General features: G+C 45.6%; 1 protein-coding gene across 1 annotated transcript in view; it reads right to left on the bottom strand.

The window, feature by feature from the left end:
* PRKCQ (protein kinase C theta) overlaps positions 1 to 13,472 on the bottom strand; it is a 145,912-nt gene extending 132,440 nt beyond the window's left edge. Inside the window, exon 1 of the mRNA XM_062211424.1 lies at positions 13,410 to 13,472. The gene's annotated coding sequence lies outside the window, so the exon portion shown is untranslated. The remainder of the gene's footprint in view (positions 1 to 13,409) is intronic.
* Positions 13,473 to 14,318: the final 846 nt, after the last annotated feature.

The following is a 14,318-nucleotide window of genomic DNA, read 5'->3' as shown; positions in this document are numbered from 1 at the left end:
TGTTCTTAGAAGCAAAAAGGTGCTATCTGTCTATGATTCATCATTACCTTATCTTCCAGAAGTGAATTCCATTCAGGAAATCAAGTTGTCCTTTATGGGTAAAATTTTTTTTTCTTAAAGATTTATTTATTTATTTGAAAGTCAAAGTTACATAGAGAGAAGGAGAGGCAGAGAGAGAGAGAGAGGTGTCTTCCATCTGCTGGTTCACTCCCCAATTGGCCATAATGGCCGGAGCTGCGTCTATCCGAAGCCAGGAGCCAGGAGCTTCCTCCAGGTCTTCCCATGAAGGTGCAGGGGCCCAAGGACTTGGGCCATCTTCTACTGCTTTCCCAGGCCATAGCAGAGAGCTGGATCAGAAATAGAGCAGCCAGGTCTCAAACTGGCACCCATATGGGAAGCTGGCACTGCAGGCAGTGGCTTTACCTGCTACGCCACAGTGCTGTCCCCCTGGTAAAATTTCTTGTATTACCCTCATCATCAACTCAGTAGAAAAAACAGAATTTTGTTGTGGTGGTGGCACTAAAATTTTAATTTCTAAAATCAAAGTTAATTGCAGTGAATGTCTTCTGGGTTTGGGTGACTGACTGGACTTTGTTTAATTGGTGAAGGATTAACATGTACCACTAATGGTTACATTCTCTAGTTTTCACAAGCTGTTCACCAATGTTACGATGGAATGGATCAAATATAGCTAGGGTACTTAAAGTTTATCTACTTCTCTACTATACTCATTGCCCAGGTGAAACCCTGGTCTGACTGAAAAACACGGACACCAAAAAGACCCCTACAAAATATTAGTGTCAGGAGGATTCCTAGAGACCCCCAGTGCCAACTTTCTCATTTTCTGGTCAATATGACAAAACTGGAACCATAGCACCCATGGGCTTCCATAAGCTTGGCACATTTTTTAGTTAAATCCCCTAAAACTCACTGTAAGAAAATGGAAAAACCAAAATTCAGAGGGCCTAGGGATCTCAACATTAATGATTAGGCCCTGAAATTGTGATGTTCATGCTTGGAAACCTTCATGTTGATGACTGGAAGGAAATTAAATGTGTTTCCTGGTTGTGGAGGCTTCATGACCTTCCTGAACTCAACTAACAGCCTGAGCTCTGTGCCAAGAGCTACAGAGAGAGGAGCTAGAAGACACAGCATGTGCAGCTTACTCTGGAGACAGTGATGGAATTAAAACATCGTGCTCGAGCTCCAGAAATGAACTGGAGAGAATCTCAAGTCCCCAGAGCCATGGAGGGCAGCAGAGAGATAGTAAAGATGTTATAGATGACATGGAAAATATGCAACAGAAAAGGACATTTTTAAAGAACTTGCCTACTGTAACATGGGTAAGTTTTGTTGCGTTTGAGAAAGGGTCTTCATGAACAGAACACAGGGACTGTGAGAGGAGCTTGGCATTTCAGGGGCCATAATATTTTCCTATTTCTGCAAAGAAAGAGGATACTTTGGGTGCAGATGCCAGGGGAGCCGGAAGAAGATGCTGAGTCTTCCTCGGTCAGAAGTGTGACCCTCCCTCTGCAGGCAACAATGAGCTAACGCCTTGGCTTGTCCCCACATGATTGTGTGCCAACACCTCCTGGGAGAGAAACGTCACAGTTGAGTCACAGTGCATTTTCCCTCTGAAAATGACACTTCTGAAATCCCACAGAAGTTCCTATGGCCTTCTGTGGCACAAGCCAGAAACCTCAGTGCTGGGTTTAGCATTGTTTTAGCTGTGGCTTACTCACTGTAGGGAACCCATATCAGTTTATGATCGCTGGTATTTATTTTTAATCTTTTAAAAATATTTGTTCTTTTTTGTTGGTTTTTACACTTTATGCTATACTACCTTAGATGAGTACCCTAAATAGTTCATTATTCTTTATCTTAATTTTTTTTTTTTTTTTTTTTTTTTTTTTTTTTTTTTTTTGTGGAGCCTGCTTTGTGGTGCAGTGGTTTAAGGTGCCACTTGCAATGCTGGTATCCTATTATCAGTGAGTCCTGGCAGCTGGGTTTCCAATTCAGCTCCCTGATGATGCATCTGGGATGGCAAGGAAGATGGCCCAAGAACTTGGGTCCCTGCTGCCTAACCAGGAGACTTGATGGAATTCCTGGCTCCTGGCTTCTACTTGGGCTAGCCCTGGCCATTGTGGCCATCTGGGGAGTGAACCAATGGATGGAAGATCTGTCTCTGTTTCTCTCTGCCTTTCAAATAAACAAATAAATAATAAATCTTTCAATAAGGCATTGCAAGTGTCATCTCTTTCACTTATTTTATCTTGGGTAGGTGTCTATCACTCGAGTTCTTGAATTGAGCCTTTTTACATTTCCTACTTTTAAGTAGTTCAATGAATTTAAAAGAGTTATGATTTTGTTCTGAAGGACATTATAATCTTTTTGTCTTTATTTTTTAAACTTTTATTTAATAAGTATAAATTTCAAAAGTATAACTTTTGGATTATAGCAGTTTTTCCCCCATAACCACCCTACCACGCGCAAACCATCCCATCTCCTACTCCCTGTACCATTTAATTTAGACATGTGACCTTTTTTAAAAACATTTATTTTTATTTGAAAGGCAAAGAGACAGAGACAGAGATCTTTCATCCCCTAGTTCACTCCTCAAATGGCCACAATAGGCGGTTCTCGGCCAGGACAAGAGAAGAGGCCAGGAACTGCTTGTGGGTCTCCCACATGAGTGGCAAAGACTCCACTGCATTAGCTATCACCTGTTGCCTCCCAGATGACATATTAGTAGGAAGTCGGAGTCAGACTTGAACATATCAGTAGGAAGTCGGAGTCAGGTACTCTGATAAGGGATGCTGGAGTCCCGAGTAGCATCTTAACTGCTGTGCCAAATGCCTGTCCACCATTCTACCTTTTTTGTCCTTTAATATTTTGTCTTCTTTAAAGTAACTTTTGAGTTCTCAGCATGTCTACATTTTACATTTACCTGTTGCTTCACCCTTTTGCTTGTAGGACACAAGTATTTTAGAATATTTTTATGCTACCTTTTGCTTCCTGATCATTCTGAACTAATTTTTTTTCTTTTGTTATTGGCATTATAATGACCTGCAAAGTGAGATGCCATGGGATGGCAGAGGAAGAAAATCAAACCTTAGGCAAGGGAAGCTGGAATCTCTTTCTATGGCAATTTACTTCTCAGAATTTTTGACTATTTCCCAACACCTTCAGCCCTGATTTGTAGCAGAACTTATCTAGGTAATTGCAGAGGCTCACAGGCCAAAGCTCCAGGGAGGATAATGATTCTGTTGTGTAGAGATCTAAATCACTGGCTTAGGAGTTTTTCTTCTAATATTGAGCACACATCACCTTAGCCAACCCAAGTTTGAAAAGTTATGGCTCATTTATTAATCCCATTAGTATTTACTGAGCATCTCCTATGTGTCAGATACAGTACTAAGTGCTGGGGATGTGATAAAGAATAATACACAATGTAGATTTGGTCCTCATGGAGTGCACAGTCTACTGGGGAAGCCTGAAAGCAAACAAATAATGGCAATCAGCTGATATTACTGACTCATTGCTACAGACTAAGCACCACGCTCAGCACTTGCCAGAGAGGACCTCATGGGTATTTTGAGAACATGGGGAAGGAAAACGAATCCCGATTTTGAGGATCAGGAAAAGTCTTCCAGAGGAAAAGGTGTCTAAGAAGAGAGAGAGGGCCGGCACCACAGCTCACTAGGCTAATCCTCCACCTGCGGCGCCAGCACCCCAGGTTCTAGTCCTGGTTGGGGCGCTGGATTCTGTCCCGGTTGCCCCTCTTCCAGGCCAGCTCTCTGCTGTGGCCCGAGAAGGCAGTGGAGGATGGCCCAAGTGCTTGGGCCCTGCACCCGCATGGGAGACCAGGAGAAGCACCTGGCTCCTGGCTTCGGATCAGCGAGATGCGCCGGCCGCAGTGGCCATTGGAGGGTGAAACAATAGAAGGAAGACCTTTTTCTCTGTCTCTCTCTCTCACTGTCTAGTCTAACTCTGCCTGTCAAAAAAAAAAAAAAAGAAAGAAAGAAAGAAAAGAAAAGAAGAAGAAGAGAGAGAGGAATTAGCCAGAGGAAGAAAGGGTCAGAGGTTGGACAGAATGGCCCACAAGGCAAGGGGCCCATGCAGCCACTGTGGAACCTAGAGTGACCCAGGCTGGAAAGGAAAGGATCAAAACCTCTTTGTCCGCGTTAGGAAGTCTGGGCTTCACTCAAGAGCACTGGGCAGTCCCTAGAGAATGTAAATTAGGGGAGCAATATGCTCAGTTGTGGGTTCTGGAGTGGCCCTTCCAGGGGTAGCATTGTCACCCGCTGTCACTGAGATGGGGGGGGGGGTTGTGGGATGAATCTAGAAGAGGAATGACATCCTAAACACAGAGTAGAGACAGTGGGGGTGGGGGAGGGAGGGGCGATCATGCAGGTATTTGGGGGTGAGCTAGTAGAACCTGGTCTGCAATGAGCCATGCAGTTGGAAGAGAAGGAGCCAAGCAAGAACACCCATATTTCAGGTTCTGTCACAGGTGATGTTAATGTTAGTAATAGAAAGGCACTGGCGTGGAAAACTAGTGGGGAAAGCAATATGGAAGATGTTGCATTCGGTCTGGGGCATGTGATATTAGATGTGCCAATAATCCATCTGGAGCAGAGGACCAGCAGGGATCTGGGTCCTGGTTAACAAGAAGAGAGTTGGTAAGGTCAAGCAGTGCTCGCTTAGGCAGCTCCAACACTAAAATTGGTAAGGTCAAGCAGAGATAAGTTTGCCCATGGAGTGAGAAAATTGAGGAGCATCAACTTTCCATGCTGATGGAGAGGAGTAACTTGCAAAGGAGAGGAGAGAAAGAAAGGAAAATGGGAAGGGGGTTCATGGGAACTATAGGGAGACAATACTCCGAAGATGCAGGAGTGCTAACAGCAAGGATGCCACAGGAAGCCAAGTAAGACAGGGGTAGAACGGAGCAAAAACTAGCAATAATGAGGATGAGCATGAAGGATTTCAAAGGACAGCTCAGGGAAAGCCAAGTATCCGTTGGTCAAGTCAGGTGGGGTGAAGACACGGAGCAGAAGGTGTGGAGAACAACTGGAGGAATTTGGTAGTAAAGAGAAGGGAGAGGGAAGGAAGTGGCTGGAGGAAGGAGCAGAAGGTTGGTCCTTTTTAAGCAAGTTTGATGCAGTGAGCGTGGGGCCAGTAATGAGGGACAGAAGGAAAATACAGGTGAGAGAAGAGATACTCAAGTGAATGAGAGTCCTAAGGATGAGGGAGAACTGGTTTCAGGCACCAGTTGAGGTTGAACGTTAAGCAGCAGTGAGGCATTTTGTTATGGTGGTTGTTGTAAAAGACGGGAAGGATGAGAAGTTGACTGGGATAAAGTTAGATGTGTAGCCCTGTGAACACAGGATGGGCGTCATGCTTATCTAGAAAACATCCATTTTGTCAGTGAAGCAGCACGCAAGGCAGCCTGCTGGGACTGGGGACTAGGGGACAGTGGCAGGAGAGGATCTGGAATAACTGCTGTGCAAAGCAAGAGAGTGGACGAAGGAAAAGTCTGAGAGCTGGTGAAATGGGAGTGCTGAGCTGATGCTGGAAATCACGGAGTTGTGGAAGGTGATTTGTAGAGTTGCATAACTTTTTCCAGTAGGACTCATCAGCCTATGTATAGACACTGGAAGAAGGAGGCAGCTGGACTCAGCAGTGAGCCCAGATTTAGAAAGGAAAGCACAGTGCACTTGGCACCACCAGGCTCACCCTTCCCAGCAGCATGGCTCAGAGAGGAGATGGGTGGCTGGGTTTTACCTTTGTCTAAAGATCTCTGGTCAGGATGATAGACACTACTTCTTCCTAACTGATGGGTGGTTCTTTATGAAGCTGATGGGGCATATCTCAAAGTTATAGTTTCCTAATAAATAAGAAATATGGTTGTAACACTCCTGAGAAACTGTGTCTAAACAGCCCACAGGTAACATTGGGAATACAACCAATGGAGACATAAAAAGTACATTAAATGAGGAGCACAGAGACCTGTATTCAAGGCTAGTCACTTGTTGTGTGACTCTTGGTCAGGTTTCTCAGCCTGTGCAAACATCAGTATCTCCTCAGTAAACTGTAAGCCATCCATCCATCAATTACTAGTAATTGAGTCCCCATACACAAGCATGAGACTCTGTATGTGCTCCTTTTCATTTTCAATCTTCCTTCCAGCCCCAACCGTACGTGATCCTATGACTTAGTGGAATGGTATAGAGAACTAAATGCTTAATTTACCTCCATAATTTTCAAGCTTTGCCATAAGCAATGGATTTATTATGTTCCAAACTACACAATGCCAAATTTAATAAAATAATTACTCTTCCTACATGAAATGTGCCCTAGTATTTCCTCTCCTATTTCATTTCCAAGACATGCTTGTGACCACTTAATAACTTCATGTCACAGCTTACTAATGGATTGTGTCTTGCAGATGGAGAAACACTGTGAGAGGCCGATTTTCAAAGAGCTGAGGCCTACAAATGAACAGAGTGGAAGACACTGCAGCCTAGGGCCCTGACATTGATGAACACACATCCGAGATGAACTCCTATGAAAAATGCAAGAAAGATGAGATGTCCACTTCCTTTCATGAAGGACACGGCTTCTTGCTCCCCTGAACTCTGAAGCATTCTTTTACTTGACTATAAGCTCACAGGCCTTGATTTGCATTGGAAACTCACCCGTATCTTGGCAGTAGGTTACTTTCTAAGCACTTGGTTTATCATCCTCTGAGTGTGAACAGCTCAGAGGGCTGAGGATGGGAAAGCAGATAAGACAGCCAAGGGTCTGCTCTTTTCACTTGTAACAGAAGAGTGTCAGTCTAGGCTAATGCCACATGCACACACACACACACACACTCACGCACACACACATTTTATAGTCAACTCACCAAAATGGTCTGGGGAGTGGCAGTGACGCAGTCACCTCACACAAAAAAGGCATGCAATGAGCCAATAGGGTGGCTTATTTACCCTCCCCTTGCCCTACCCACCCCCAGACTGTAGGATTATAAAACAATAATCAGACCTTTAGAGAAAGATGCATCTAACAGTTCAGTTTTATCTAATGCTTTCAACCGGCTGGCATCATGCTTTACAAAGCTTATTTTACTTAACACCTACATCAGCTCTATAGGCACCTTATTATGCTTGTTTCACTGATAAGGAAATTGAAGAAATTCAAAAAAGTTCAGCAGTTTTCTCAAGGGGACACTGCTTATAAAGAGCAAAGTCTGGATTTGAATCCATGCCCATCTGCCTTCCAAGCTCTTGCTTAATGATTACACACTGGGGAAGAAAGATAGAGTTGACTGGACCAAGATGGAGAGAGGCTGGCAAGAGAAAGGGATGATAAAGCTGGGGGCTGAGCAATATGTACTATGCATCTGACCACACAGAGGTCGCACACTTTGAGTGCTGTAGGATACACAGGTAAGAAAGCCACTGGGTTATACAACATCCCACTTTCATTACATTCATGATCCTTCACTACCTCTAGATTGAAACACAGAATTCCCACAATATAAAATTTCCTTCTGTTGAAATACACTTACTCCTGGCAAGAGCAGTGCTTTCAAGTTAAACAGCAAGGTTGAAATGGGAGCAAGGGAACCAGGTATCATATTGAAGGGAATGGCAGTGAACAGTGTTAAGGCTTTATCTCCATCTTTGGGACAGGTGCTAAATGCGTCAGTTTGTGCTGACCAAACCCTCCTATGTAGGCATTATTCTCCCTATTTCACAGATAGCAAACTGAGGCTATGCAGCTGGTGACTGGCAGGGTCACAGCGAAACTCAGACTTGTTGACTCCTGAGCACTTTCTTTTAATTTTTGCTCAATGAGTAAATGTAGAGAGAAGGAGGTACTGGGGGGGGGGGGGGAATCCTGGACACCCATTTCCTCCTGTGAGTGAGGTGCTCACAGCCTCTGCCCCTACTGGATTAGCACTGGGTCCACAGTTTCCCATCCATGTGACAAGCAGGCCGACCCTCCCTTCTCAGGATGAAGGTGGCACTTTCAGCCCAAGTCCCAACACGAAGCTGAAATTCCAACTGCAGATTCTGATTTCAAGTACCCATGTCTGTGCTCTGATTAAAAACCATTCAACTTGTCCAAGTCTAATTCACCTTCAAAATCCATATGCTTGGGGCGTAGCGAGTAAAGCCATCGCCCATATGGGCGCCGGTTCGAATCCCAGCTGCTCCACTCCCTATCAAGCGCTCTGCTATGGCCTGGGAAAGCAGTAGAAGATGGCCCAAGTGCTTGGCCCCCTGCACCCGCATCGAAGAAGTTCCTGGCTCCTGGCTTCGGATGGGCACAGTTCCAGCTTTTGCGGCCAATTGGAGAGTGAACCAGTGGACAGAAGACCTCTCTCTCTCTCTTTCTCTGCTTCTCCTTCTCTCTCTGTGTAATTCTGACTTTCAAATAAATAAATAAATCTTTAAAAAAAAAAAAACATATGCTTAGAGGCTTTTCCAGGAAGGTTCCTTGGTCAGTTCTCCGAAAACTCAGCTTATGTGAGAATCCAGGCTGGCCTCATAAGAGCTTTCAGAAACCTCAGTTTCCTCTCTGGCTAAACCCAGTTGCTTCATCTAATGCCAACACACTGTGGTGCCACTGAGTGGAAGGAGGTTGATGGGAAACAGATACCAGACACATGCTACACATGAAAAATACCACCTACGTGGTAGGCCGTTGTCATATTGGCTAAATCACTTCTTGGGATGCTCAGAACCCATATGGGAGTTCCTGGTTTAAGTCTTTTTTTAATTTTTGATTTTTAGACAGGCAAAGTGGATAGTGAGAAAGAGAGAGACAGAGAGAAAGGTCTTCCTTTGCCGTTGGTTCACCCTTCAATGGCCGTTGTGGCTGGCGCGCTGCGGCCGGCGCACCACGCTGATCCAAAGCCAGGAGCCAGGTGCTTCTCCTGGCCTCCCATGGGGTGCAGGGCCCAAGCACCTGGGCCATCCTCCACTGCACTCCCGGGCCACAGCAGAGAGCTGGCCTGGAAGAGGGGCAACCGGGACAGAATCCAGTGCCCCGACCGGGACTAGAACCTGGTGTGCCAGCGCCGCAAGGCAGAGGATTAGCCTAGTGAGCCATGGCGCCAGCCCCTGGTTTAAGTCTTGGTTACTCCACTTTGAATCTAGCTTCCTGTGAATGCACGAGGAGTGGCAGCAGATAAAGACTCCAGGACTTGGGTCTCTGCCACACTCACAGAAGACCTCAAATGATTTCTGGGCTCCTGGCTTTGCCCTTGCTCAGTCCTCACTATTACAGGCCTTTGGGGGAGCAAACCAGCAGATGGGAAGAGCTCTCTGTTTTTTTCTCTCTGGCATTTAAATAAAATGAAAAAAAAAAAAAAACATGCCTGTGTAATTTAGATTCCTTGTACTGAGATTTTCACCATGAAAAAATAGTTAAGGCATTCCCCCCAAAAAAAAATTACACATAGAAATACCATATGATTCACCAATTCCACTTCTGGATATACCCAAAAGAACTGAAAGGAGAATCTTGAACACCAATCTTCATAGCAGTGCTATTTACAAGAGTCAGGAGGTGGGGTAACCCCACCTAACCATTGACAAGGAGTGGATAAGCAAAATGTCATTTCTATACACAAAAGAATTATTATTAACTCAGCCTTCAAACAGAAGGAAATTCTGACACATGTCGTGATACACTTAAAGCTTGAAGGCAATAGGCTAAACTAAATAAACCAGTTACAAAAGGCCAGATACTGTATGATTCCTCTTCTGGGAGGTCTCTAGAGTAATTGGATGTACAACACATAAAGCAGAATTCAGGCTGCCAGGGTCAGAGGGCAAGGGAACCAGAAGCTGTCTCATGGGTAAGCAGTTTCAGTTTTGCAAGATGAACAGAGTTCTGGAGATAGATAACAGCGATGTTGGCCCCACAATGTGAAAACACTGAATGCCACAGAGCTGCACACTTAAAAATGATACATTCTGTTATGTGTATTTTACTACAGTAATGAAACAAGTGAATTGGTGGGAGGGCCAGCACTGTGGTTTACAGCAAGTTGCTTAATGGTCAAAAAAACCTTAATCTATCTCTTAGCAGTGATAAGCCCTGGACAAGTGACTTAACTGCCTGAGGTTCAGATTCTCCATCTGAAAATTGAGAATGACAATGAAAATGCTCAATTTCTAAAGGCTTCATGAAAATTAAATGAGGTAGTCATGTCTGTCAAGTATAGAGAAAATTCTGATTATAATATTTAGCCCATAAATTATATATAGCAATGTCCCAAACCTCATGTTTCATTCCTTTGGTTAGCTTTGATTATCATCATTAATATTGTTAGCTTAACTCAAAAGTTCACATCAACCCACAGCAAGCTGTAGAAGGAAGCACAGCTAAAGCAAGGAGCTTTAAATATGTGCTCACTTAATCTCAAAGCAGAAATCCATGACTGCGGACTTGAGTGAGCTATTCCACTTTTCTGAAACTTCTGATTCCTATATCACTCCCTGCCCCCAAGAATATGCTTAGATGGCAGAGCAGTGAGAATTTGTTTGTGAATACTCAGCACGTTAAAATAATGAAAAATGTTTCCATCATTGCAAGGAAGCACCTTTTAGTTCACCTTTGTGGCTCAACACCATGGTTTTCTATGAGTTTCTCGTGATTACCGCATTAAGAATATGTGTGGAAAAGCTAAGGTCCATGCATACTGCTTAGAAATGAGATGACTACTTTAAAATAATGGAAAGAAACAAAAATGGTAAGTTGGTGTATCAGCACAAGACCAATTTCTTTACTTTTAATTACAGATTTGATTTTGGGCTGTATGTGTGCGTGTAGGAGTGGTGTATGTATCTGGTGGGCATATGTATGTATGCAATCACATGTGATGCATACATGTATATACATCAAGTTTATGCATGTATGTATATACATGTATGTATCACGGTTATGTGTATGTATATACCTATATGTATCACATGTGATGTAAATCACATGATCTTTGTTGCTAGGACATATAACAATGTATCATTTTAAATGATGTTGGGGACTTTGCTTTCAAAAAGAAATTAAAAAAAAGAACCCATCAAAAGGAAATCACCAGAAATGAAACATACCTTAGTTAACAAACCACCAACTTAGATAAAAGTAACAACAACATTTTCAGGGAAAACAACATAATCAATAACTAAATACATTAAAAGTAGGAAGTCCTAATGCTAATTCCTATTTTTGAAGGTAAGTATATATTAGCATGAAATATTGCCTTATTTGTGGGGGTTTGCTCCCGAATCCCTGAAGTTACAGATTTGCACCAGAAGCTCACATTCTTGAAGGAAAATCTTGCACCCCATCCACAGAGAATCTCAAAAAAGCATCTAATTCATTACACTGAAAAAGGTAGTATTTTTCACAGAAGAAATAATGTACTAGAATGACCAGAAATCTTTACAAAAATGACTAGAGATCACGGGCTATTACAGGGAACCTCCAACCCTATGTTAAGCAGAACAACTAGAATGTCAGTGTGGATAGGCAACTTTAAGATGAGAAGCAGAGCTGGGTGTGAGTAAGTGAACAATGTCCCTGTAACAGCTGAAAGAGAAGTGAGACAGCAGCAGATCTCAGCTTTCCAGTTATTGCACTGTGTAGGCTATGCATAGACTCAATGAGAAAGTTTCCAGGATAGGAGGTGGCACTGGAAGGCAACCAGTGCCCCAAAAGCTGCTTGCCAGCCTGAGCCACCATAGCACGGTGGCGGAAATGGACAAGGCAAAGCGGATGACAACACACAAGTCTTCCTGGAAGCTGACAATTTAAAAGTGGAGAAGACAGTCACAGGGCCCTGAAACAAAGACTACTGATGCCAAAAGGTTACTCTTGAAATCGGAAGTAAAAGTTGATGAGAGAAGAGAAAACAAACAATCAAAAAAATGGATTTAGAGCAGATCGCTAACTTGGAGGCGGTTTGCAGCTGAGACTTGGCAGGTTGTAGATCTTCTTATTGCTGTTTGAATATATGTATCATTCAATCAGCATAAGAAAGGCACTCACAAGAGCTCTGGGTAGACACCTGCATCAAACAATGGCTCTGATCTCTGTGGGGTTTTAAACAGCTGTGCATAAACTTCAAAAGTAATTTGCAACCAAATTAGTAAATGTCACCCTTCTTCCCACTAGACACAGCATTTTTAAGCGATTAAGCCTCCGCAGTAAAGCTTGCCATTTTGTGAGAGTTAGCAGAGATGGGGGGTGGGGGTGGGTGGGAAATGGAGATGGATGAATCACAAGGTTGGGGCGCGGGGTGCGGTGTGGGACCCAGAACCTGCTGAATTGGGCTTGTCTCTCAAACACGACCCAGGAGTGGAGCCACAAGACTTCTGGATTCTTTCACTGGAGCCTCCTGAAGCCGGATGCCCGGTTGTAGGAGCTCATAAAATCCCATAGGCATGATCTGTGCTCTCACTTGCACCTTGCAGGCCCAGTGGCACGGAGCATTCACTCCCCCAACCCCCTTGAACTGAGCACTAGCTGGGAGGGAGTCTCATTCTTGTCTCCACTGCACGCCCCCCCCCACCCCCACCCCATCAGCTTACGCTGCTAGTGAATGATCTTTTTATTAGCCCCAGGGCCAGCCAGCACAATGGCAGGACAGCCCAGAGGACAACGCAGCTCTGTGCGTTCCCCCTACAGATTCGTGCCCATGAGAAGTCCCCCGGCACTACACAGTCCCTCTCACACTGACAGCTGTGGCTCTCCAGAATGGAAGAGAACCAAGACATTTTACTTAAGACATTACACAAGTTGGGAACAGGTGGCTTCAAAACCAGAAAACAGTCTCACCCCAGGGCCACGAGAGCAGAGCACCAGGCTTATTAGTTTTTAAAATCTACAGAAGACCGAGCACCCCATACCCAGGCTTGCTGAACACAAACTCGGTCTTTTCAGGACAGTGTAAGCCTTCCCAGGGGATTCACAGAAAACCGGGTATTACACTCCTCCGGCAGGCTGTCACTTACGGAAAACACCTCTCAAGAGTGTAAAAACATGCCAACTTCTTCCCCTTGCCCCTTGTCCCCCTAGTCCAGGGGAGAGAGGAAAAGCGAGAAGGAGACGCCTCTTGGAGCCGGCGGTCTCCAGCGGACCAAGCTCGCCAGCATCCCGCGCGACCCGCACACGCGCAGCCAGGCGGAAAACTGCCCCGAAGTTGGCTTTCACTCGGGTTCTTTTCGATTTCGTTCTCACCCCTGCTTTCTGCAGCCGCCGCCAGCCCTTCCCGGAACAGCTCCCAAGGAGACCCGGGTGGCCCTTCTCGCCCCGGGTCCTGGCGCCTCGCAGCTAGCTCCCTCTCTCCCCGCCGGCGGTGCAGGGTGCGGGGCGCGGGAGGTTGGGGGTCCTACCTGGTCGCGCGGCCGCGGTGGGTCCGAGGGCGGCTGCTCCGGTGGCGCGGGGATTGGCGCGGGCCGGGCGCTCGGTGGATGCGCCCCGCGGGCGGCGCCGGCCAGGGGGCGCTCGTCAGCCTCCGCGGGCCACCCGAGGGGGGACCCGGGATCCCCGGCTCTGGGACCCGAGTTCAGCCGCGCGCTGACTGTGCTCGCCGAGCGCCTTCCGACCTCCCCTTAGTCCTGTTGCCACCTTCCATGCCCACTCTCACTCCTTACTGGCTACTTGTCGCGCCTCTGCTGCCTGGCCCGGGAGGCTGCGGTAGACGAAGCTGGGACCACCCCCCGCGGGTGGTGATGCTGCAGACTGCGCTGAGCGGGGGCTGTTTAGCATGAGCCACACTCGGAGTACCAGGAAAAGGGGAGACAGACCGCATGTCATCTGTCTCAGCAACCCCAACACTGCAGTGCACGCTGCAGTGGAAAGGGTTAATTAAGGTCACTGACTAGAAAGCACTGTTAGCTGGTTCCATGTTGTTTTTGCAGAGAGACCTGCCACCAGGGTTCTTTCACAAATCACCGGCTCGGGGGAGGTTTGGGCACAGTTCTCTCCTGGGGACATGGGTTTCTGGGTTGTGTCTTACCTATGGTTGTGATTTTTCTGCATCTGCTCATTGCCATTTTGTAGACAGTTGCCAAAGTTGAACTGCACTAGACTTGAAACAGCAATGCTAGGTCGTTATGGTTGTAGATACTAATCATGATGATCACGACGAGCGTACTTGGGCTGGTTTTTCCTATGCTTCACAGAACTGGTTCTTCGTTCAGATTAGGAAACTGTGTGTGTGATTACCAACACTGTTATAGAGCAGTTTGCTCTCAGTGACCGCACTAAATGAGTAAAATGGCCTCGGTTAGACTTTTGGT

The sequence above is a fragment of the Lepus europaeus genome, chromosome 14 (assembly GCF_033115175.1).
Source record: "Lepus europaeus isolate LE1 chromosome 14, mLepTim1.pri, whole genome shotgun sequence".
Lineage (NCBI taxonomy): Eukaryota > Metazoa > Chordata > Mammalia > Lagomorpha > Leporidae > Lepus > Lepus europaeus.
This window is presented reverse-complemented; position numbering and strand designations above follow the sequence as displayed.